Source organism: Ambystoma mexicanum, chromosome 2p, assembly GCF_040938575.1.
Source record: "Ambystoma mexicanum isolate Mex_15411 chromosome 2p, UKY_AmexF1_1, whole genome shotgun sequence".
Classification (NCBI taxonomy): domain Eukaryota; kingdom Metazoa; phylum Chordata; class Amphibia; order Caudata; family Ambystomatidae; genus Ambystoma; species Ambystoma mexicanum.
The window spans coordinates 1,332,002,424-1,332,029,744 of record NC_090923.1 but is presented as its reverse complement, the minus strand read 5'-3'; positions in this window follow the sequence as shown (position 1 = coordinate 1,332,029,744).

Genomic DNA, 27,321 nt, shown 5'->3' with positions numbered 1-27,321 from the left:
GCAGATACATCCACCAATAATTTGTTTTTGTATGTCTGCTTGTAGTGACAGAAACAGCCTACATTCAAAACAGCCTAATCTGTTGCTGCACCGGAAGCAAATGCCGATCCTGGATTAAACCAGAAGCTATGGTACGTTTCTGCACTAGGAAGACACAGTGTGGTTGTGCTTTTGCTAAAGATAAGGCAGCCTGCAGCATGCTGTACTCTTTGGAGGCACTGAATTTGATAGCAAAAGTCAAATGGATGTTTCTCTGGGATAAATGGGAGGAAATTCCTAAGGATTCTTTGGACGAAATAGTGATCTTTTAACCAAACCACTGATCATAGCATCAATTGTCATGATACCCGGTGAAACTAAGGTGTTTAACTTAAGGCAGGGTATAGGCTGTCAATTCTTTGAGTTGGTGTTTGGGGCCAATCGCTAGAATCCTAGTCTTTGTGCGGTTGAGCAAGAAAACGCGTATTGCACAGCCAAACCTCAATCAACTTCATACCTTGAGAATCAGATGTGATTTGGTCACCTGATTCTTCGATGTACAGGCAAAGAGGAGAACCCCTTTGGTGACTCAGCTCTCAGTGTGGATATCAATTCACCTAGTCAACACCCTGTTCTCACCCAGAAGAAGGGAGGATAGGCACTTTAAGGGATGATCTGAGACACAAGACACAGATTGTGAACTAGGATATTTTGATCCAGCATGGCAAAGGTGGCAGAAAGATCAAGAAGAATGAGCATCAAAACTGATCTTTTGTTGGATAATTTGAGAAGTTTGTCCCACAAATTGTAGAGTGGAAATTCTATTCCATGCAAGGATGAAAGAGAGATTGGCACTGATCAACAAAGGCAAAGATTTTTGAGTCCATAGAAGACCCGCAATAGAGTATTAATTACCATTCATTAAAAATTAATGAATATACCATAGGGAACACGGAGAACCATTAATAATGGTGCCAGTGCTTCTGTTATGGCTGGCTTACTGTGGCCACTGTGTCCGACAGGTCCTGCCCTGTCATGCACAGCGGCTCTGACAGGCAAACCCATAATGTGCCGGTCTGGAAACAACAGTGCCAGTAGGCTTACCAGCACCGTTGTTTGTGGACTGGCACACATGTAATGAGGCCCAATGACTTTTTTAACATCTACTTATGCCATTGCAGTCTGCTGGGGAGATTTTTAAAGCAACTGACCTTCAAATTCGTGGTTTGTCAGCATTCAAGCTGCCACCACTCTTCACTGGGACAATAAGACCAAAATACATTGTTACTTGTTATGTAGGTGCCACTTATTTAGGGCCTGATTCAGGGAGCCTTTAGCGTGGTACAAAGTGACTTTGCACTGGTGCAAAGTGACTTTGCACTGCCAATAGACACACTGCTTCACGGAGTGGTGGAACGTGTATTTTTGCAGTGCAATCAAACTTTTAGCGCAGTATGAAGTGGCTTTGCACTGCCAACAAGCATCCTGATATTTGCACTGCCAACAAACACCCTGATTCACAGAGCGTTGCAAAGTGTATTTTTGCAGTGCAAAGTCACTTTGCACCGCTTTGTGGATCAGGGGTGTTTGTTGTAAGTTCAACGTCACTTTTCACCAATGCAAAGTCACTTTGCACCACGCTAAGAGTTCCATGAATCAGGCCCTTAATTTGAATTATCAATGTAAACATGAAGAACTGAGTGCAGAATCCGCTTGAGTGGAGGGCAAGTCCAACCAAGGGGAAGATGCTAAGTGCTACGGAACACAAAAAATCACCCAGCATTCATGAAACTCCTCAAATCATGGCTCTTCACAGCGTAACCACAACAGCGACGCACTAGAATGCCCACCCCGTTAAACAACGATGAAAATAACACCGACCTCGGTCACTCCCAAAATGGACATACACAGAACCCAAAGAATGGTCCCCACAACAGACCATAAGATATTTTGGGAAATAGCCACAAAAGCAGGTCACCATAGACTGATCACATAATCAGACCGAGACGAAAGCCCTTAAACGACTCACCCACCTCCCGGCCGTACCAAATTCAAAACCCCAGCAGACACATTTAGCTAGAACATTTGTGAGAGGAAACCACAACACCAGCCCCAGCACCCAAGGAGGAGAATAGACACCCAACCCACATTAATCAATCCATCAGCATCAGAACACCTACAGAGCTTGCTAGAATAGATGGGCAAGGAGCAATTAGAACACTTACAGAGTGCGTTAGAACAGCACAGGTAGCGCCTCACACAAACCTAAAACCCTTCCAGGCGTAACCCTTTCTCCAACCCTGATGAGATTGGGAGGATTGGCGAGCGCCGCACTTGGACAGAGTTCTGGATGTTAGCATGTTAAACTTCATAGAACCCACTAACAAAAAACTCAGCACTTCTGCAGACCTATCTCACTCAAAAATCTCACACAACCATCTCTCGCACAACAACCTGCACGCACTTCACAACGCCGCAACACATAAGCCGCACCAACAGCACAGGAGGACTGACATCGATCCGATACTCGCACCAAAGCTCAGCACCCGGTGTATACCGAGTTGAAGCTGCCAACAGAACACCACTCCTTTCATTATCCTACTCCCGCTTCACCTACTAACCCATCCCACCTTCTCGTTTGCAGATCTGCCAGAGCGCCTGGGGACCAACTCCGTTGGTGATGGTGCGCTGTCCAAATACCTTTAACATTTAACATTTAACAAGTGAGTATAGTAGCACACATGCTTCAAACTACTCCTTGCACGCACCCACCAACCATTTCCTACAACTACAAATACAGGATGCACACATTAAAGTACACTGCTGTTCCCAAAGATATCAGTAAAATGTTGCTAAACATAGAAAAGCCATTTATTATATTATGTTAATCAAGCAACAAGTCGAGGGCATACGTGCCCGCCCACTCTTGTCAGAAGGCGGACGGCCTGCCCCCTGTGTATTTTTTAGGCCAGGGGGAATACATGCTACAGTTCTCTATTTTGTCTAACTTCAGCAATTTACTCCATGTTCGAACATGGCTAATATCAGGCATTTGAACCGTGGTCGCCATGCTCCCAGCTCGGACTCTTCTCCGCTATAGCATATTGTGGAATCAGAAAATACAATATTAAGGCTTTTATTTTTATTTTTTTTTATTTTTTACATTTGTAAAGCGCACTGCAGCCCTAAGGCATAGAGGCGCTGATAAGTGGTACATAAGAAGGCTTGATTAAGGGTTACAAAAAAAGCCACCCCAGAGGAGTTCTTAGAATATACATACAGAGTTACAGATACATAGGTCCAGGGTAGCGAAACAAAGAGTTACAGATACATAGGTCCAGGGTAGCGAAACAAAGAACAGGCACATTATTTGAAGAGACTAGTCTTGATGGCCTTGCGAAAGGCAGTGTGAGAGTCGAGTCGTCTGATGTGCGGTGGAAGGGAGTTCCAGAGGGTGGATGCCATGGTGGGAAAGCTTGTGCCACCAGCACGCACTCTGCGGGTTTTTGGCACAGTTAGTAAATTGGAATAGGCCACTCTGGAGGGCCTGGAAGCACAGGGTTTAGAAAATCTCTGGACGAGATATATAGGGGCCTGATCGTGAAGACATTTGTGCGTGAAGGCAAGGGTTTTGAACAGGATTCTTTCCTTGACTGGGAGCCAATGGACCTGACGCCTGAGGTCAGAGATGTGGTCCCTGCGTGATAGTCCAGTGGCGGCCCTTAGGGCATTGTTTTGGACTAGTTGGAGTTTAGCTAGGTTTTTTCCTGACGTCCCTATTAGAAGGGCGTTGCAATAGTCCACTCTTGAGCCAATGATTGCCCTGGCGATAGTTAGGCAATTCTGTTGGGAGAGGTACGGTCTGATTGCGTTGAGCAGTTTGGAGTAGTAGGCTGAGGAGGGTGCAATGGCATTGACCTGCCTGTTCATGTTCAAGTTCGGGTCCAGGTAGACACCCAAGGTCTTGACTGTTTGGGAGACAGGGATAGGAATGTTATCTATGGTGAAGGAGTTGTATTGCTTGTCCAGCTTGCCCAGGGTGGACGGGGAGCCAATCAGCAGAAGCTCGGTTTTCTCACTGTTGAGGCATAACCAGTTTTCTGCCATCCAGGATTGGATCGTGGTGTAAATGGAGTTGAGCGTGTTCAGGTCAGACAGGTAGTCCCCGGAGAGGGGGATAAGCACCTGAGTGTCATCAGCATAGTTCGTGTATGAGATGCCCAGGGCGTCAAGGATCTTGAACAGCGGCCTCGTGAAGAGGTTGTAGAGGGTAGGGGCGATGCATGATCCCTGTGGGACGCCACATTGGATGATGCTCGGGTCAGCGCAGGAAGAGTCGGAGAAGACCTTCATTGCTCTGTCCTGCAGGAAGGAGGTTATCCAGTTGCAGGCAGTCGGGGAGAAGTTGGCTGCGGTGGCAAGATGGTGGCATAGGGTCTTGTGATCCACCAGATCGAATGCAGCTGATAGGTCCAAAAGGAGGAGTAGAGCAGGTTTGCCTGCATCTCTGAGGTCGTCCATCTGGTTTTTGAGGTCAAGAAGTGCCGTTTCGGTGCCATGTCTTGGCCTGAAGCCTGACTGCCGAAGACCAAGAAGATGGTTATCTTCGAGGAATTTTTGAACTTGCAGGTAAGCTGCTTTGTCCAAGATTTTTAGTAAAAATGGGACAGTGGTAATGGGTCTATAATTCCCTGGGACCGAAGGGTCTAAGGAGGGTTTTTTGATAAGCGGACGAACCCATGCTTCCTTGAGCTCAGCTGGTACATGGCCAGACTTGAATGAAGCATTAATGAAGGCAGTGATGAGGGGGACAAGGGCAGGGGCACAGTCCTTGATCACCTGGGCTGGGCAGACGTCCCCTTTACAATTGGAGGGCTTGATGGATCTAAGGAGGGCAGCGACTTCAGTTTCAGTCATGTCCTTGAACTCAAACAGAGGGGCTTGGCTGGTGTCAGCTAGTGGAGCAAGGGAGCCAATGTGTTTGGCTAGAAGGTTGTTGAGGGCTTTTTGGTGTGCAAGGATCTTGGCGTGTAGAGTGTTCAATTTATCCAGCATGGCGGATTGAATTTTGTTGCACCAGGCTTCATCTTTTAGGAGAGTAGAAGGGGGGGACGCAGGGGTCTCAAGCTCTCTAAAGATGGAGAAGATTTCTTTGGTCCCTGATTTGGCTTCTGAAATCCTAGTGTTGAAGGAAGACGCCTTAGCCTTGATTATGGAGATTTTGTATTCAGTGGATAGGGCCTTAAAAGCTGCTTTAGTGGTGTCTTTGGGGTTATTCTTCCAGGCAGAGAGTGCAGCTCTTTTTTTTTGACGTAGCTGTGAGAGCTCCTGGGTGAACCAGGCATTTGTATGTTTGACCTTTTTTGCTTTTTTGAGGGTAAGAGGGGCTACAGTGTCAACGGCCTTGGTGATGATCCTTTTGAAGTCTTTAGCAAGTACTGATGGATCATTAGAGAAGGGCGGAGATAGTGCAGGTACGAGGAGATGTTTAGTAAGGTTCTCCTTTGTGAGCTGCCGAGAGCTTCTGGTGAGTGCGGCAGGGAGGGAAGTCGCTGGCCTATGCGGCCCTTTTGATGTGGTGATGTCAAATTTAATGCAATGGTGGTCAGACCAAGGGATAGGGGAGATGTCTTTGACCTCAAGGGTGCAGTTGTGGTGGGCAACCCAATCTAGCGTCCGCCCTTTAGAGTGGGTAGGCCTGGAGATAGATTGGGATAACCCAAGGTTGGAGAGAGCTTTATTGAGGGCAGTGGCGTGGGAGTCCTTAGAGTCATTGAGACCGAGGTTAAAGTCACCTAGGAGGATAACTTTAGATGAGCTTTTTAGATTGTCTGAGAGCGAGTGAATTAGGGCTTCCTGGAAGTCAGTGCTCGGCCCAGGCGGGCGGTAGACCGCATGGAAAGCAATGGTACAGGTGGCTGAGAGCTGGAGTTTGAGCAGGAGGTAATCAGAGCTCTGACCCAAGTCTGCTTGAATCCTTCTGAGTTGTAGATTCTCCTTGGCAATGACAGCCACCCCCCCCACCTCTATGAGTGGAGCGATCTTGTCTATGGATGGAATACCCTTCCGGGATGGCAAGTGAGAGGGCAGGGCCAGATGTATCGTTTAGCCAGGTTTCACTAATGAAGAGTAGGTCAAGTTTATTAGAGGTGATAAGGTTGTGAATATCGAGAGGGTGCGCCGGCAGGGACCGTGCGTTAACTAAGGCACAGTATAATGTGGTGTCCTTAGGTTGCAGGGTGTGGTCGGTGGTGGCAGGAGTTGTCACAGTGCGAGTTGGCGGTATAGGGCAAGGGGCAGCACTAATACCAGGGGCAGCAGTCATGGAAACAGGCAACAGAGTACAGGGCGCATCAGTGTTAGCAGGGGCAGCAGTCATGTAAGCAGGCATCAAGGTACAGGGCGCAACACTTTTACCTGGGGTAGCAGTCATAGAGACAGGCAACAAAGTACAAGGCGCATCAGTATTAGCAGGGGCAGCAGTCATATAAGCAGGCACCAAGGTACAGGGCGCAACACTTTTACCTGGGGTAGCAGTCATAGAGACAGGCAACAAAGTACAAGGCGCATCAGTATTAGCAGGGGCAGCAGTCATATAAACAGGCACCAAGGTACAGGGCGCAACACTTTTACCTGGGGTAGCAGTCATAGAGACAGGCAACAAAGTACAAGGCGCATCAGTATTAGCAGGGGCAGCAGTCATATAAACAGGCACCAAGGTACAGGGCGCAACACTTTTGCCTGGGGCAGCAGTCATTGAAACAGGCGCATCAGTATTAGCAGGGGCAGCAGGCCTCAATACTGGCAGAATATTGCACGACACTTTATTAGGAGCGGGGTCAAAGAATTGCTGGACGTGGTCAGGAGTGGTACCACGGTTGCATGTGACACGAGAAGGGTCCAATAGGGTCCGCTTGGCTGACAGGGATGGGTGGTTCCAGGTGAAGAGGTGAGTCGGCACATATCTTGGTGTGAGCCGATGGGCAAGAGGCACCACACCGGAGTGCCGTTGGGAGCGTGGACGCAGGTTCTGCTGCTGGATGGATGGAGGCAGGCGAGTGGCGTGGTTGGCCTTCCATGGAGTTGAAGTGCGGGAGCAAGCCCCTGCATCAGTGGCTGGAAAGGAGGGAGGGGCCTTGCAAGGTGCATGGGCATGGCAATGGGGGATGACGCTACCGCGGTCCCTGTAAAAGCGGGACATCCTGGCCCCAAGGCGGGCTAATCTGGAGGCAACCCCAGGGGAGGAAGTGAGCGGGGGGTAGGCAGATATGCGTGACCTGAGCCGCAGGTTCCTGGTAGCGAGCGTGCAGGGTAGCATGGCATGCGGGTGGTGAGCCGGGTCATGACCCTTACCTTGATGAGAGGATCTGGAGGCTGCGGTCTGCGCGGTCGAGCAGCAGAGAGCCGCTGAGAGCGAGCTAGGCCTTTGCTCCTGGCCTTCGCTCTGCTGCGGCTTCGCCTGTCGGTGTCCCTCCAGCCCATATAATGCAGGGGTGGAGGGGCGGGCCTGGTGGGTGGACCGATGGCCATTGGCTGGCACATGTTGCCGGATGGTCGTCATGGCAACGGCCGTGGCGGCCATTTTCGATTTCTGGAGTCTTGGATCCTCGTGTTTGGCGGTGGGGGCTGTGGGGGCCAAAGGCAGCTTCAGGAGTCCTGGAGATCCAGATGGCTTCAGTGAGGCGCGGGTGGGATGAGAGCGGTGGGTGGCTCTGTCGGCGGCTGTTCTCGCGCGCTCCAGCGCTACGAGGTGCAGGGCGGGGGATGCACGGTGTGTCAGCTGGTGCGAGTCCCCTCGCAGCGGAGCCGCTGAGAGCGAGCTAGGCCTTTGCTCCTGGCCTTCGCTCTGCTGCGGCTTCGCCTGTCGGTGTCCCTCCAGCCCATATAACGCAGGGGTGGAGGGGCGGGCCTGGTGGGTGGACCATGCAAAGAGAAATACACCAACACGGGCTTGTAAAGATTCCCAGAATCTTTATTGCAATACTGAACAGTTTACAAAACAAAGTACACAAATAGCTATTTGGCCGTCAGTACTTTACAGAGACCACCAGCAGGTTCAATGTGAGCAGTGAACAGGAATTGCTAGCTGGACATCAGCATATTTATACAGTTTCTTCATAACAATGTCCAGCCTCCTACAAGTTATTCATGTACTGGGCTAGGGTTCGTGCCAGGTTCATTCCTAATTTACATATCTCGTGCATGCGGTTTACTTCTTAATACATTTACTAACAAGCACTATTATTCTCTGGGTTTAACGTTACACTCTTTACACATTTGCTTCAATGCAGGTCAAACAGATGTTTCGCATGTCATGTTTAAATAGCGTTATTGTTCTTGTATACTTGTAGGTTAACATCGCCGATTCAAGTAATCCCCTGATCCCAAGGTCAACAAAGGACATGTAGCCTGCAGGCAGGTTGGACATTAACTCGCCTACAGAGGTTGAAGAAGTTAAAGTAAGAACAAGAGAACACAGGTCGGCCATTTTAGACCACAGGGTGACTTTGCACGATAAGCCAAAATGGCAGCTTTAACCTAAAATGGAGGCTTGATTAACTTAAGGTCATGACCTTGCAATACGGATTTCCTCGCAAAGCGACTGGGCATAGGCCAACATTTACAATGGAGACAAACTAATATTATATCAGATTCGACAATATAACCAGCGAAAAGATAGACTATGGGCCTCATTCTGAGTTTGGAGGTAGCCATGGTGCTATTAGCGCCATGGCTGCCTCCAAAATCTTGTCCGGGTCCGGGGTCTGTGAATGAGGAATTACCGGGTCATTCCAACCTTGGAGGACCCGGTAATTCCTCATTCACAAAAACATTCCCCATTCCCATTCGAGCCCCCATAGGGCTCAATGGGAATGGGGATGGAGCTAATAACGGGCCCGTTAATAACGGGCCCGTTATTAGCTCCTTGGTCCCCTTGCGGGACCCGCAAAGGACGTCTGGTCTGACCAGACGTTCTGTGCAGGTCCCGCAAGGGAACCTCGTAATAGGGCAGAATGGGTTTACCGGCACCAGCACCATTTCCGCTGCAGGCAAACCCATTCCGCAAACCTCGTAATGATGCCCTATGAGTGAGGGGAAAAGGTCTCAAAAAAATAATTTGGAAGAAATGTTCACGTTAAAAACGTGCACCCCTCTCACAATTTCCTGACACCATTGTAAAAGAAGCACTGTCATTGCAATAGTTTTGGCTTTTGTATAGGCATTAGTCAGTCAATACCATAATATGCCCAGGTACACACACCTTTCGTGAGTTATCAGCATAGCATACCCGTTTCAAAAAACAGTGTACACATAGCTCTCAACTACACCGAATTTTCAAGGTGTCACCTTCGTTTTATACTTATTATTACCATTGCTGACACTAATCAAAATGTTTTTGCCTTGTTGCCGGTGATTTCATACAAGCTAGAGTGTTTTCCCAAATAAACATGGCAACGTGTTTGTTTACGTAGCAACTCAAATTCCTCAAATGATAACTTAATCGTTGTGAGAAAAGAAGCCCGTTGTGAGCTGTTGCAAATTTCCCAGCACATTCGTGTTCCCCCTTTGGTGGCGCCAGCTACAAGAAACTTACTGGAGAATTTGCTGCGGCTGCGTGACAACTTTGCCACGTGATCTAGCTTGCGGTGAACAGCTTTGCATGTGTGCATCTCTGTGTCGTAGCCTAAAGGGATCATCCTCCACAGCCTAAATCATTAGTAAGTCTTGAAATAGTTGACACATTACTTAATATGTGTTAGCAAAACACAATAGAACTGATTTGGTAAAAGTAGCTGCTATAGCACGTGCACAACACATGCTATTTCTCTGAAACATTTCAGTCTCGAATGAAGTGAAACGGAGGAGGACAGGGTGAACAAAAGGAGATAAGGGGGCTAAGCTGTACTGAACAGCGCAGGAGAGCTGGCAAAATGGAAACCACTTTGGATTCTGATTGCGTTGTGCCCATAACTTCGCATGATTTGTATCCTCAGCTGCTGAGAACTGTAGACAATGCCATGCCTCCTATCACTTTCTTGCTGCTTGGCATGGGCAGGGCACGAGTAAAATCCCTTCCATAGTCTGCCCAGTAAATTATTAATATCGTTATACCTGCAGCACTATTTAATTTTCACAAAGAGAGCATGACATTAGAGTAGCATGAACACATAAACGCTTTTTCAACTGTCTTGACTAGAGCATGTTAATGACTTGAAATAAAGCTGTGCCACCAAGATCCTTATGCCCACGGATACCAGGAATCCCCACAGTAGGTCAGCATTGCCTTGGTCACTCAGCTGTTTTAATAGATGCATAGCTATTCCTGAGTAGCTGTCTCAGTCAGATGGCCAGAGGTTGTGTCACTTGCCGTCCGTAGAATAACTGTTACTGTTCACAGCAAGTGTACTTTGTGACAGTGATGCTGGTAAAATACTCCTGCCAACGAACAGAGATATTGTCACCCAATTAGTCATCAGCGGGATGGACAAGCAAAGCTTAATTCGGAAACAGCTAGGAGCTACTCCTCAGGCTTGGCTGTCACTGACAAACATTTCGTGTCCAATTGTCCTTTTCAATAGATGGGGCATTCTCATCTATTGCAGCCAATTCCTCCAATGTTTGATATGAAGATGGTAGTGGCTGACTTTGACCGGTATCCAATCAGATCTTCTAAGAATTAACGCGCAGCCCATATGACAATAGCTAGCTGTTCTTGTAACATAGGAGAATCCAGTAGCACTTTAACATATTGTCCATTTTAATAGGGGTTCTGGTGGATGTTAGGAAGCCTCGCTGTTTACAGAGTTTGTCAAAGTTATGGGCTACACCAAAGGCAAATCATAGATCTGTATAGATGTTCAATGATTATTGGGCAGGTAGCCGGCAGGCTTTTGTAAGGGCTACCAATTCATCAACTTGTACTGACATTACTTGTGACCATTTTCCACTCTGTACCCTATTCTGGCTCACAGTCTGTGTGCCCTGCGACCACCCTCCCACTCTGATCTTGAGCACAAGAATTCTATCTGGCATGAGCATTCTAACATGTCAATGCAGGTGTGCATGAAGTGGCCTACTGCAGTGCACCAAGGGAATCTGTGGGCAAGTAGGGAGCTCACACCAAGAGCTTCTCTGAAAGTCTGGACTCCCATTCAGGACATTAACTCACTGAGGGGAGAACAGCAGATTGCTGGCAGGGGTTGAAGAGGTATCCGAAGCCTGGTGTTGCGCTATCAACTGGAGGTAGTTTGTGAGAACTAGTGGTCAGTCTAGATGTGCAACCCACATGAAGATCATCATCAAGGGCAAAGGACATAAAAGGCAGCACAAGCTCCCATTTGAAGGGTGAGCAGTAATAAAAAAGCCTAAACAATCCAGCTTTACTCTCAACAACATCAGAGAGAGATGAAAACTCAATGGACATATCGCATGACTGCAAGGTGTGTGTCGGAGAACTTCTGCTGCATCTTAGAGCAGGCGTTGGCAAACCGGATTCCAAGCTGGATGCACCTACGAGTAAAGTCAATTTTCTTCAACTCTGTCTAAATAAACATGGCGCCATACACGACAAGGTTGAGAACAGGATCTTGGACCTGCAGGACTCCTCGACAGCAGTCTTCTCGAGGCTGACGTCGATGGAAGCTACTCTCAAAACCATCACTGCTAGGACGAGCTTGACAAAATAATATTCGCCTGGTTGGGATATGCGAGTCAAAAGTAACTGGACGAACTGAAGAATTTGTTGAGAAATGTTTTAAGAACGTCTGCACCACAGTATTTGGCATGGAGGAGCTATCTCAGTAATTTGTTGTGCAACATGCACACGGGGTTCCCACAATCAGACCCATTGCAGGTGCTCCAACGCAGCCAATTATTGTGTTCATCCTCAATTACCATGACCGGGACACTATACTGAGGGTTTTACAAATGAAGATTGAACTGTTCTTTGATGGTGATCAACTGCAATTTTTTCTGGACTTTTCACCTACCACTCAAGCTACCAGAAGAACCTTTGCAGGAGTTAAACACACGCTCCGTGATAAGCATATCAGGTGCTCTATGTTATTCCCTGCAAAGTTGGAGATTCAATATGAAGGAACAGTACCGTTTTTAGCTCACCTGAAGCAGCCAATAATGTGTGGAGAACATTATGAAGCCACAACCTAAGGGAGGTCCGAGGTCACAGGTTGGTGACATGGGATGTGAGGATGATGTGCAGGAAAATCAGTGACGATCCATAACGTATACCCTGATGCCACCCCAGCTAAGGTAATGAAGTGGTGCTATGTATACAGGTGTTTGATGGGAGGAGAGACCTTATGTCCAACAATGTCGCAACAGGTGACATTTTCAAGAGACTTACTGTTCAGGCTGGTCCTGCATGTGGCATGGGCTCCCTGTGCAGTAATCGCTTGTTTATTGTTGAAGGGAGGGTGTGGGGTTATCGCACAGGCGAGATGTGGTTACCTGGGTGGGTGGGCAGGATGAGGGAGATCGTTCAGGAGGTTTTTTTTTATTTTCCTTGTTGTTTGGTGAGCCCTAGTAATTTGCTGACACAAGTATAGTTATGTTAACAATTTGGTCTGGTGGTTGGGAGTCTCATGCGTGTATTAATTATGTTTCAATGTATATTGTTATATCATTAAAAATGTCCCATCTGAGGAGGGAGTCCCTGTTGTCCTACAACAAACTTTAAAGTGGTCACCTGGAATATTCAGGGAGGAAATCATGTGGGTAAAAGTAGGCAGCTTCTCCTATACCTAAAATGCAATAATGTTAATATTGCATCTGGTGTCATCCACAGAAAATAAGTGGGCAGTCGCATGGGGATGCCACAGATACTTTTCCTCCAATTCCACATACTCCAGAGGTTGTGTAATACTCATCCATCATCCCCTTCGGTTTCGTCTCCAAGAGCATATTAGGGACCAGGAAGGTAGGGCCCTCATGGTGACTGGGATCCTGGAGGGTGTCCTGGTACCTATGGTTAATACATATGCCCCAAATGTGGATGATCCTAAATTCTTCAACTAGATGCTTTTAAACTTAATCCCGAAGGGGGATACCACAGTGATTTGGGGTGAAGACTTTAATACAGTACTAGATACAACTGTGGATAGGTGCAACACTAGCTTGACACAGCAAACTAAAGCAAGCCAAGTAATTGAAGAAATATACTCCATGTACGAGCTGGTTGCTATCTGGAGGGTACATCACTCGATAGAACGAGAGTACACCTTTCACTCCTGAGTTCACAACACAGTCTCACAATTGTCTTTATACGTATTTCAACTACCAATACCCCTACTAGGGAATTGTAAAATTCTTCAGAAGACCATATCGGATCACTCTCCCGTCACGCTGGAGTGGTCCTCTTTCCAATTGGCCTACGATAAGGGTTATTGGTGCTTCAAAGCGGAGGCACTTAAGGATGTAGTATTTCAGCAAGGATTACGTGACAAAATAATCTTCTCCTTTCAGATTAATTATGGGTCTGTGGATTCAAGTGGGGTATTATGGGAAACCTCTAAATGCTATATCTGAGGGGTGCACATAGCCAAAGAAGCTGGGATCCTGAAACAATTTAGTAGTGATCTGGCGTCTAATGAATCCAAGCTTACAGAACTGATGAATAAAAGGACAAATAGGTTCTGAAAGATATTCGTAGAGAACTGGACAGTTTGCGTTCTAACACGCTGAGGCAAGTCAGATATAGGTGTCATACCATAAGGCAATATGGTGAATGTCAAAAACCAGGAGCTCTATAGGCTCAGATGTTAGCAGCTGAGAAAAGCCCAACCAAATAAATCTTATTAAAGGGATTCTTCCTCCAACACTAAGGGAGGTGCCAATTACACTACTGCGTAAGAAAGGGAAATCCCCAGGTGAGTGTTCCTCTTATAGTCCAATCTCCCTAATTAACGTAGGCAACAATATTCACGCCAAATTACTGGTAAATAGACTTTTATCATGTATGGAGGGTTTGGTTCTCTTTGTCCAATCTGAGTTTGTCCATGGGAGGACCATTACATAAGGGTTGTGCACATTTTTTGGGATCCTTGATATTCTAGACACACAGGATCCTGTGGTTTCAATGCTTTTGGATGACGAGAAGGCTTTTGACTGTGGAATTACCCTTTTATTTTTGGTCCTCAAGAAGATGGGTTTGTGTCCTATGTTTGTCGCAGCAATGGCCATTTTATATATTGCCCTATCAGCCATGATAGCCCTAAATGGATGACTCTCAGAACCCCTGGCAATGGCAAGAGGTGCCACAATTCCCCTCTACAGTTTGCTGTTGCTAAGGAGCCATTGACAGACTTTTTGCGATAACACTACTTACCTAGGGGGATACAACTATACTCGATATAGTGCTGTTTGTAAAAGAGCTGCTTGAAAACCAAAACCCTGTAATAAGACAAGTGATTGGGTTTGGGGAATTCTCCGGCTTGAAGATCAACCAGAAGTCAGTGATTTTTCCCTTTTCCGAGAGGTCACCCCAGACTTCTCGGATGGCTTTAGGCCCCATTACAATTTTGGTCAATCCAGTGGGATACCACCGGAACGGTAATACCATTACCAGCACTTGGAATGCAGAATTACTGGCATATTCCAATGGTAGTAATTCCCCATTCCATGGAGTCCTAGAGGACTCCATGGCGGGAATTGCGAGGATTACTGGCACTAGTAATACCAGCATTCTTTGGTGGTGGGGTCCCAGGATACATCTAGTGGCCAGGTTGGGCATAGCTATAATGAGGGATTATTTTGAAAATGATATGTTTCTATCCTTGGAAGTTTAAGGGCGGATCTACCCCGCTAGATATTTATTTATATCTTTCTGGGTCTGAATTTAAGGCAAGATTCTCCTCCTTCCCATAAAAACCCGCCTACATTTTCTCTTTTACATGAAGTTATTATGGCCCAAGGTGAGGGCCACCTGGTCTCCCTGATATACAATCGATTAACGTCTGATACTCCTCCGGAATGCGACAACCTCAAACTGAGGCAGGAGATTGATCTGGGTGTTGAGATACGAGAGAAGGACTGGGCCTATATAATGGATAAAACCAAGGGACTCTCCCTCAACACTAGATACCAAATGATACATTTTAATATCATGCATCAGACGTATTACAATCTGGCTAAATTGCACAAAACTATCCAGAAACTCCCCAGGACTGTACGAGGTTTAAGGCAGAACCTGCTGATTTTGTCCACTTAGCATGGAGTTGTCCCCCAATTGCTACACTCTGGCGTATGGGGGTGTTTGAGAAAATATCTCTTATTGTAAGGGACAAGTTAGAGCATACTCTTGGTTAGAGTTGTTGAGTCCACAGCAGCGCTCCCCAAACATATGCGTACACTGGCGGGGCTTCTCATGGTGCTGGCATGCAGAAAGGTGGCCATCGCCTGGTGCAAGGGACCTCTATCAAAGATTGAAGCTTGGATGGAAAATAGAGCTTACTGTTATGATCTGGATGTTGCATTCATATGTACCATGCCCTTACATGCTCGCCCCTGAGATATTGGGGTTCTGTATGTGCAATATTTGATATCCGCCTCTAATATATCTGATGTTGAACAATGAAAATCTACAGATAGGAGCTTATAGATTAATGCATATAACCTTCTTGTGCACTATATCTTTTTGGTGTTATTGTGGTTACGAACACGCAAATGTTAGTTTATTTGTATGTTTGTGTTTATAAAATCAATAAATATATTTGTTTTTAAAGTATATATGATGTGAAAATAAATAATTAAGGCTGCATTACAAGTACAATGGTGTGTTAAAAAAACAGCGGGAACATAATGGTAATTCCGTTACTGCCGCATTACTTCACTGTTGTACTGCCAAGCCAGCAGAGAAGTGAAGGATTTACCTGCAGAAAAAAGCTGGAGGTAAATCCATCGCTTTACCACCGAAAATTAGCAGAATCGGCAGAATTAGCCGGTCGTAATTCTGCCAAAATCTCCATGGAGTCTCATGGACTCCAATAAATGAAGACTAGTACCACCTACCTCCACTTATAATTTGGCAGTAATTCTACCGGACCAAGTGGTGGCAACAGTTAATCTGTTTGGTGGTATTTCAGCAGATTTGTTTGTTTGTTTGTTTTATTATTTATAATGTGCAACATACCCAGGGGTAACAGGGTGCAGCGGTCACAAGTATATGCGAAGCTTAGTTACAACAATGGTATAAAATCAACATACAGTTAATAATTACATACAGGTATGTACAGAGGTGCAAATTTACAAATAGAGGGAATAGGAGGGGTATATATTGATGAGGCAGATAACTTACATCGACAAAGTGTGCAAATTTGCAAGTAGAGGGAATAGGAAGGGTATATACAGGTGAAGCAGATATCTTACATCAACAATGTGTGCAGGTTTAGGTGTTTATAAAGTAAAAAGGCAAAAGGAGGGGTTATAGAAGTTGCCGCAAGATGTTAGGTAGGGAGCGGGAGGAAGTACTCCATGGGCACGGGTGTCTCGGTATGGGTCCTAACTACTTGCTAAGCAGGGTTAGCGTTAGGAGATCAATTGGATTTCAGCCACATAATGATGTTGGATCTGAAGTTTTGGTAGGATTGGTCGATTCTCAATGTAGGAGGTAGGGAGATCCACAGTTTGACTGCTTTCACAGGGAAACTGTTACCTCTGATTGTGGATCGTTTGATTTACCAGCTAAATACCACCAAACTTGTAATGAGGCCCGTTCTTATCTGTGTTTGAAAGCAGACCCAGACAATGGGACTCGATACGAGTCCGGCGGTAGTCATGCTGGTAAAACCGGCAGGCTGCCACCGCACCCATAGGGAATAACCGGCTCCGGACTTTCCGGAATCACTGGGGCATCGCAGCCCCAGTGATCCGGTAATTCCGGAGCTGGCATTCCGTTAATCCCCATTCCCATGGAGTCCAATAGTCCAATAGGACTCCATGGGAATGGGGACTGTGGAAACACCAGCACCGAAATTAATGGTGCCAGTGTTTCCATTTCCGTCTGAAGGTGGGTGGCGTTATGCCACCCGCCTGCAGAACTTGTAGTTTGCCGGTCCTAAAACAATGGTGGCGGTGGGTTTACCGCCACCGTTGTTTCCGGACTGGCAAACTATGAATGAGGCCCAATATGTTGTGAGATCAATCTTTTGATACTGTTGAGAGAAAACGGTTTCACACAATTGTTAACAGTGATTGAAAGGGTGATTAAAGAGTAATAAACTGTGTCAGGACCAAAAAATAACATATCCACTCATTCCGAAAAGTAGAGACAGCCATACGGCACATCATCCTTCCAGCTTTCGGATCCAGGTGTGTTTTACCTCTGGCACAAATGAACAAGCAGAGAAACACAGGCCAAATTAAGAATAGCTGATCAGCATTAACCAAGCTTTTTAAAAATAAGTTACTCATGGCCTGATTCATAGAAAGGTGCACATAAACCCTGCAAAGTTTGCCTGGCGAGAATGACTTTGAGTGCCCTATCACGCATGAGGCACCAGTGCACAATCCACATATTCATGGTAGCGTCCCTGCAAAGTAACCCTATGCGCAAATCACGGCCGGGATGCAGCCCCCCACACACCTCCCCGCAAAGCAAATGTAGCCACTAATAACTAACTATGCACGGTCCTCGGGCACAAACTCATGCACCCCGGTAATCCTGCATGGGGTCCTCACAACCAAGCCAACACCCAGGCGACATTGCGAAGGGTCCCTCGTAACTGTTCACAGCACCCGGACAACATGTGTACCATGTTCCGTAACTCGAGTAATTTCACAGACAATCTGTGCGCAAACCCCCATAGACCGTACACATTCTCAAATCCATCATGCGATCTTCCCTCTGAGCAGTGCTTCCTATGCGGAGGTGTCTGTACACCTGACTGTGGTTAGATCAGGAGCTTTGCGTGGTAATTTCCCCCAGGTGAGGTTGCGCGGTCAGATCCGTGAATACGATTTGTTCTGCATAGTTGTGCGCATGCAATCTCCTCACAGCAGTTCGTCCTTCGGCATGCTCACATTTTTCCTAGTTCTTCATTTTGCATGTCCCACCCCCTTTGTTGGACTGTGCTCTGGCAGAACCCACACTCTCCAAGGAGTCCCGCGCAAGTCACGCGAGTGCTCGCACAGGCGTTCCAGACCTCTGTGAAGTCCACGCAAGTCCCGGAAAAGTCCTGCACAGTCGATTCCATAAATCGACAAACAGGGTTTTGCACACAGAATGGCACACAAAATCCCGATTTTCCAGGCAGATGATTCCATGAATCAGGGTCCCAATGAGTTATCGTTTCAGGGAAACAATATTTCACAGCTGACAGCAAGAAATGTGCTGCACTTTTTGTTCAAAGACTACACATGTCCATGGTTTTGGTGAAACACATTCATGCAGCACTGGGCTGCAGTAATTAGGGCAAGCAAGTCATTTTAACCACTGCTGGGCAGCCGTTCAAATTTTTGTGTACAATGAGTGACACTGCAATTATAAATTATGCACAGTTCGGGAAAAAATGCTTAGGAGGGGGGCGTGGCTACGAGGCTAAATTTGCTGCTACGATGCCAGCGGGGGAAGGCCGGCACATTATATGCAATTCCCGGAATCATTTCGGCTCGCGAGACTTAGCAGCTGTGGAGCAAGCCCCGTGAGGTTATCTCACTGTACAGTGTGCCGAACCCCTCCGCAGCCCCAGACCCGGAGACCCCGAAGGTATCCTGTGACCAGCAGTGGGGCCACACGTCAGCGGCTGCCCAGCACCCATCAGATGAGTAGAGGCCCCTGGCCAGCGGTGCGATTCAGAGCAGCCCATTTCAGGAACACTGCGCTCTGTGGCCAGTGACACAGCCTCCCAATGCTTCGCGTTTGTTCTCAGTACCAAGTAGCATGTTAGCAGAAAGAGCTGTGTCGAAGCATGGAGATGTCTCCTCCACCTCATGGCCTGCTCCCTCTCAGAGCGCCTTAGTTGCACAGACAGCAGGGGCTCAGTGAAGAGGCGACCTGCAGAAGATTAGAGAAGGGAACTGTGTCCTGGAGCTTGCAGACAATGCACACAGCAGCAAGTTGCATAACGTTGGTTAACATCTTGAAGCATTGTAATATCTACAGTTGTGATTAACATGAACCGTGTCATTATGTACAATTAAAATTAGCATGTAGCCTGTAACTATGTACAACTATAACACACCTCCTCTCCTCTATCTATATACATTGACATTAGTGCGTTGTTGTTCTTCACAAAACTCATCTCCAGTCTTTGCACCTTAGCTCACCACCAACCACTGCCTGTTAACATCTCCATCACATTTCATCACAGCCACTCCCTCTTTGCTCCACCTCTCACCATTACTCAATAAAACTGTGTTACCCAAATCTCTCACCACCTTCATCGGAGATGAAATCTTTGCCCCACCCTTTCCTAGCCACCTTCCTTTTCTTATCTTGACTATCGTACCCTCCATCAACACGCAATCTTTTACGCAATTCTTTTTGTCATATCTTACCTTGGACCTCCTTTGGGCATTCAATACCCTCTCCTTAAACGCCCTTGTTTGAACCGCTCCCTGCAGTTTCACAAATGTTTCCACAGAGTTTCAAACGGCGACACACCTGTCACTTGGTGGGGTGCAACTCTATATTGAACCACCCTCTTCAAACCTGTCTGCTCCCAATCACCACCAGACGCTATCGCAATCCTATCACCACCATCAATGATCTATTGCATCTCTCAACAGTGTCATTGCCTTTGGGAGAATAGAGAGCCATGGTAGATTGTTCAATGCTATTATCATCTAGAAATTCCTGCATCTTGCTACCCACAAACTGGGTACCATTATCTGACACAATTCTCCTGGGAAATCCTTCTCTCCAGAACACTGACTCCAAGAAATGTATTATCCTACGTGAGCTAATGTCCTTCACAATGCACACTTCAGGCCTTTTTGACAACATGTCCATCAAAACAATTAAATACGCTGTGAGAGATGAAGTTGTGGGATTGATCTCTATAGGTGCGCTAGTCACCACTCTAGAAATTAACGTGCAATTTCAAAATATTAGAAAGGTCACTTAGCAGCGAGAAAAACCAACTACCTCAAGCTTCCCTCAAGGCTTGTAAATAGAAATGCACAAAAGAAATGGTTCAGGAGAGTGTCTCGCACTCAAAGCAAAACTCCTATTCAATTAGTACATAGTCCATCCAAATTGTAGCAAAAATCCCAGAGATTCAACTTTGTGGTAAATTAAGTTTATTCTTCAATGCTAGAAAAACAGCCGACACGTGTTTCGACCCTGGTCGTTATCAAGGCTGTGCAAATACAAAGCAAGCATATCATGTAATGGTGTATTCCCAAAGACATTGGTCCCATTAGACATGTAGCAATCATAACAAATGACAACATAGTAAAAACTCAAAACATAGCATGAACATTTTTCAATAAAACATTAGTAGACCATACCATATGATGTCACATGTCAGGCCAGGGATGGAGAGATGGAGTCATTGGTAGATGATAATTAAAGAGCAATATAAAATAAGAAAGAGAACAGAGAAGGGTGAAACCCATTAATTCAGTATTCGAGAGTATTACAAAATGTGACTTGAATTTTTTTTTTACTATACGTGACTATTAAGTCATAGTCCTAATACTAAGAAACACCCATTGCCAAAAAGTGGTCTAATACCCCCTTCAGGGTCTCTGAGTGAAAAAATCCCTCTTTCACGTGGAAAGTATCCATATCTAGTTATCATATCTTACAGGAGACCGTGAATGAACACACATACCAGTAGCCTCCCATCGGCTAAATAGATGCAGCAGTAGTTGAAGATGAAATCTCTATATATCTGATAGGAAATACTCCATTGGTATTATATTCAAAGTACCAGTTACTACATCTTGTGTTAAATAATGTTTTCAGGCTATTCAAACACGCACCAACAAAGTAATTGAAATACTGAGTTCCAGCTCACCTAGATTAACTCCATGACATATATGTCCAATTGTGGTAACTGATGTATGAATTTCCAATAAGCATATGTCAATGGTTTTATTACGACGACCTTTCAGTGAATCCTGAACCATATGGAAACTAGAAGGATTGAAAAAGTTATGCATGGTCATTTGGAAAGTGTAAGTGAATCCAAAAGCAAAATACTGGGGATTCTACATTTGTGTTTACAAATCTCCTACAGGCTTAGCCCGGCACTATGGGACATCTATAAAGGTTAGAGATCCTTACCTTACACATAATAAAGACCTAAGTGTCTGGATCGCTAGGCATCAAGATAGGCGCACCATTTCTGGTCACTGTTATGATGAATTCCTGTGGGGAAATGTGGGTTAATTAAAATGTGCTGATTATGGATTCCTATTCTGGATCATTAAGTTAGTGTTGGTAACTAATGTACCACTACTCAAACATTAATTTCAGAAAATGATAAGTATACACATAATTAAATATTAACATGCTGCTCAGATTACTTGTGAGCAAAAGGCCCAATGGTGCTTGGAGGGAAAGATATCCCCAAAAGACATAAGCATGGCCAAATTGTGGAAATTACCTTTTCAGTGGGTTCAAATCCCAAGACTGGTTTTCAAGAATATGGCAGGACAGCAAGATGTTTACAGAAAAACATCAAAGTTGTGTATGTAAGTAAGTGTAAGTAAGTATGTAAGTAAGTGATACAGATGTAGCAGAAGTTCTGCGATGCAGATATTGAAATTAAAGGTGATTGATTCTACCAGCTAATATGCTTGGCCAACACACTGTATCTACACTGGTATAAATAATGATGTTTGTATATTGCTGATGATTCTACTATATGGGGACAAATGATCCTTCCAGCATGTTGGGTCCTATCAAATGGGTCACCATCATCAGATGGCATATTATGACCAATGAGTGTTATACCAAAGAAATTGTCGTTAGGTTACTGGTGGGTCATGTCATCATGACCTCATATTCGAAATAGTGTAATCTACAATGGGTTGTTAATTCCACACTGAAATACTGTCAACCTATAAAAACACATGCATCTCATGTCGCAATTCATACCCGTTAGGGTACATCTCATAAAGCAAATAAGTTGACATTCCCGCTGTCTCAGTTTGAGCTTGACATTGCCGCCTCTTTTCCCTAACTTAGCCCTAATCAAACCAATGAAACGAATATCATCACTGTTACTCATTTGATGTTGCTCCCGCCAATGTATGGCCAAAGGAGATTTTGGGTCATTATTTCTTAGGCTTGCCAAATGATCACTAATACGAACTCTCAGTTCTCTGATAGTACTTCCTACGTACAGTTTAGCGCAAACACATATAATGGCATACACCACATTGCTAGTTTTACAATTAATGAACTCATTGATGTGAATAACAGTTCCATTCGTATCTGTGAAGGATTGGCAGTTCGCATGGGCATATTTACAATAGTTACAGTTACCAAACTTGTAAAAACCAGCAGTCTTTTTTAGCCAATTACCATCAGTAACAACATATTGGGACCTCAAAAAAGATGGGCTGAGCTTCTGTTTATTCATGCTCGTCTATAAGTAAACTTTATCAGATATACACGGTAGCAAGTCACTATCCAATATCAAAATATTCCAATGTTACCGTACCAAATGGTAGAGAGTTGGAGCATCCCTGGAAAATTGTGTGATGATCTCAATGTGCTCTGAATCTTTTTTACTATTTGATTGCTCACCAAGTAAGTCTAGCTGTTTATGTGCCATATATTTGCTCTTGGCTTTGTGAATGCATTCCCAATTGTATCCCCTACTCAAAAACCTCTTGGACAAAATTTTGGATTCTTCCTAAAAGTCTGAATCCTTGCTACAATTCCTTCTTGCCCTGTAAAATTCTCCTGAGGGAATGTTATTAATCGTAGAACATTGGTGACTGCTTTGTGCAAGAAGTACAGAATTCACCTCTGTTGGTTTACGGTAGGTTCGTGTTTCGAGCCTGCCTTGTTCAACAAAAATACACAGATCCAAAAAGTCAATAGTTTCAGCATTGCCAGAGCCCACAAAATCAATACCAAAGTCATTAATGTTAATGTATTGTACAAAGTCAGCAAATGAAGCAAGATCCCCTTTCCATACAATTAGTAGATTGTCTATAAAGCTTCTCCAGGCAATCAGGTTTGTACTGTACATTTCGTGTTTATATATATGTGTGTCCTCCAATTGAGCCATGAAAAGATTGGCCAGGAATGGGGCAAATTTAGCACCCATAGCAGCCCCTTTGCAATGTCTTTGGGAATACACCATTACATGATATGCTTGCTTTGCACAGCCTTGATAACGACCAGGGGTCGAAACACATGTCGGCTGTTTTTCTAGCATTGAAGAATAAACTTAATTTACCACGAAGTTGAATCTCTTGGATTTTTGCTACAATTTGGATTGACTATGTACTAATTGACACTCTCCCGAACCATTTCATTTGTGCAATTAAATATGCTTCCCAGGTCCGGTACCCAAAATATCCACAGCCACGGCATCCCAAACCAAACTGGGTAGCTCCACAATCTTCATAGGCGGCACCCTAGTACACAGAGCTTTTTCACTATCCAAACATGCCTCACAACACTTCAATATCGTTTTCCATCTCGGGCCACCAAAAATCTTGCCATCTCAGACCTTTTGTCCTACTGACACCAAAATGACCCTAATGAGCGATCTCCAAATCCACTCTCCTCATGCCCTCCGGCACCACTAATCACTCCCCTCTTGACAATACTTCCCTCTCGACACACAATTCTTGTCTTACCCTCCTGTAATCCCTCAACCGTTCATCCACCTCTTGAACAGGCCAGCCATCCTGAACGTATTTCATCACTGTTTTGTATATTGCATCCTTATTTCCCTCTTCTCTCCAGTCATTTTCCTTGTTTCCTTGGTAACCTTAAAATTCACAAAGACCTCTCCCTCTTCCTCAAACACCATGGTGTCATTCTCCTCTATGGGATTACGTGACAACGCATCAGCAATAACATTCAGCTCGCCCTTCACATGTCTCACCTCCATGTCCAACCCTTGAAGAGAAGAAATCCATCTGACAATCCTCCTTGAAACTCCATCCAACCCTTTTCTTTTAAAAATGCCCACCAATGGTTTGTGATCTGTTACCACACCCCCCCCACACAAACTGATGACATTTTTTAATTCATCACACACAGGCCAAAGCTTCCTTCTCAACAACCGAATATCGCCTCTCTGCGTCTTTACGGACATTAGACACAAAAGTCAATTGTGTGCAACTTGTCCCTTTTTCTCTGCATCAGAACATATCCAAGTCCGCTCTCACATCGGTATATAACTCCACATCCCAATCATCCTTAAATCCCTTAAATATGGGCACACTCACTAAAGTATTCCTTATGTCTTCAAATTCATCACTGCATCATTCACACCAAGAACATCTCAGACCTTTCTTCACCAAGGTTCTCATGTTTTTTGTCCTCTCAGCCAAATCCTTCACAAATTTTCCATAGAATTCAACCAACCTCAGGTACAATGAGTACTCCTTTTTCATCTCTCAGGGCATTCATCTCCATTATTGCCTTCAAGGTTGCATGTTTTGGTTTCACCCCATCCACTGATTATTCATGCCCCAAATACTAAACTTTTGGAATCTTAAATTTACATTTTTCTGGTGAAATGGTCAAACCTGCCTCCACTATTCTTATTAATACCTCTTTTAAATGCACATCATGCTCCTCCTCATTCTTTCCCCATACTAATATATCATACTGATACCAGCACGTCCCCGTCAAACCCTTCAACAACGTATTCATGATCCTTTGTAATACACTTGATGCGGACTCCAATCCAAACAACATCTTCTTGCACTGATATAGACTAAAAGGAGTTATGAAGGCAGTAAAATCCATGGAGTCAGGATGTAAATTAACTTGATGGTAAGCTGCCTTTAAATCAAGAGTTGAAAAAATTGCAGCCCCACCGATTCTGAACAAACACATCAGCAATTTTAGGGAGTGGAAATCTATCTGGTTTTACCCTTTTATTAAGCCCTCTCAGGTCGATGCATAACCTTAAACTCCTGTTGGGCTTGAGCACTGCCACAATTGTCTTGTCTACTCAGCTGTGTCCATCTTCTCAATTATGCCCTCATTTGTCATCCTTTTCAACTCATTTTCCACATCCTCCACTAAAGCAAGTGGTATCGTGCATACTCTCGATCTTCTTGGTATAGATCCAGGTCTCAACTTGGTCAAATGGACAAATCCCTTAAGACACCCCATCCTTTCTGCAAAGACCTCTCAAAACATTTTAACTGGAGACATGTTGTCCACCTCTGTCCCCTTCACCTGAACAGATTGCACCTATGCTGGAGCCCTCTGCAATACAGTTACTTGCGAAGGATGGTCTGGATCAAGTCTCAACCCAAGATCATCCTGGGCATCCCAGGATAGTAAATTCCCTCCTTAGGATGTCACTCGAACCATACCTTGGGCGCTACTCCCACCGTACCTGAATTGGGCCCAAAATTCCCCTATTATGTCGATGGGGACATCCCCATAAGCATGAGCACTTACGCTTGACTCCTGTAGTTCACAATTCAATATTTCCTTCCACGTTTCCATATTTACAAGGGTATAATCTGCCCCGCTATCTATCAGCAGTTTCACTGGAACCACATTGACGGATATCTCTGCATGTGGTTTGATGTGTCTAGGCATTCCATTAACAGCATTCACCACACACACCTCTTCCACATTATCATTCCCTACATCCTGCCAAAATCTGGTACAATCCTGTACTATTTTGACACTATCAGGCTTATTCCAATGCCTGTAGCAGCAAGCCATGTGGCTTTTTCTTCCACAGTCATTGGATATCACATGATGCGCAAAACATTGTTTATCACTAGCAAAGTGATCCGGATTTCCACATCTATAGCATCTCTTAAAAAAATGTGGTCTTCCTTCCACCTATTGCTTGGGATCAATTTTCTTCTTGTTCACTTGTATTATCTCTTCTTTGTTATACTGTGCTTTTAAAAAAAAATGTTATCCACAACAATGCACAGCCACTGACTTTCTTTGTAGGTTCTGCATCTAAAGCCTTAATGCGTTTCTCTGTCTGCTCTACCATTTTTGCAATGTCAATTGCTTGCTCCAATGAGAAGTCCACACCACTCGCTCCTTCTCACCACAAAGCTTTCCTTATCTTGTGATCAGCACATCGAATCATTGTTTGATCTCTAATATGCCCGTCTCTATAATGAGTGTAGTCGCACTTGATGGCCAAACCCTTAAGAGCAGTAACAAACTCTTCTATTGCCTCTCCAATATTCTGACCCCTTATGGCAAAGTGGTATCTTGCCAAAAATGTGTTTTCCTTTACAACAAAATGTTTGTCTAGCTTCAACAGGCTTTGTTCAAATATATATAAACCTTCTGCTTTATGACCAAGCAACTCCAGAAGCTTTTTAAATATCGTCTGACCTTCCTGAACCAGACAATGAAATAACAGTGAGTCCCTGCGGACAGCAGCAAAGTTACTGCCATATTCTCCATGGAGATATTTCATGAAGCCATCTTTCCAGTCTGCACACTTGACATTTGGCTTTCATGGGTTCACCATAAATAATGCAGGACTAAGTATATTCTTGTTTCAATTATCCTTGTTTAACTTTAGTTAAACACCAGAGAACACCATCTGGGTTTTCAGCGCAAAATACTGGTCAGCATCCCCACTGATATCATCAAATTTGTTACTGGGTTTCTATTTTTTGTGTGATTTTAAACCCGCAGAATGCAGCAATTTGCAATTCTCTTGGTACGCCTGACCTCAAAATGGCGGTGTGCATGCAAAATGTTGTTATGTCTTCTAACTTGCCTGCCCTTAAGATGGCGGCCGTGAAGTCTCGCACGACTTCCTTCATCTCAAGATGACGGTCAGCTGATCGTGTCCCTTGTTTCAACGCCACATCGGGGAAGGCTTTCTCTCGCATTACATGACACAGTGTCTGCCATGCATGTAAATGGGGGCTTGCTTGGCGCTGGGCTGTCCTCCACATTTAAGCACTCTAAGATGTAGAACGCTATCCCGGCTCCCATACACTTGCAAAGTAGTCTTTGGGTGGGACAGAACTGTAGCCCTCCTGGGCACTTCTGGCTCCTGCCTTGGGGCTTGTAGTACTCCCGGGCCATGCGACAGCACACTGCCTGCTGCTCACCACTGCTGCTCGCCACTGTTGCTCAAATCTCCTGCATGGCGGCTGGCTGCTCGCCGCTACGCCGCTCACTCTCCTGCATGGCGGATAACTGTCTGGGGCTGCTGGAAGCTGCACACTCGTCAC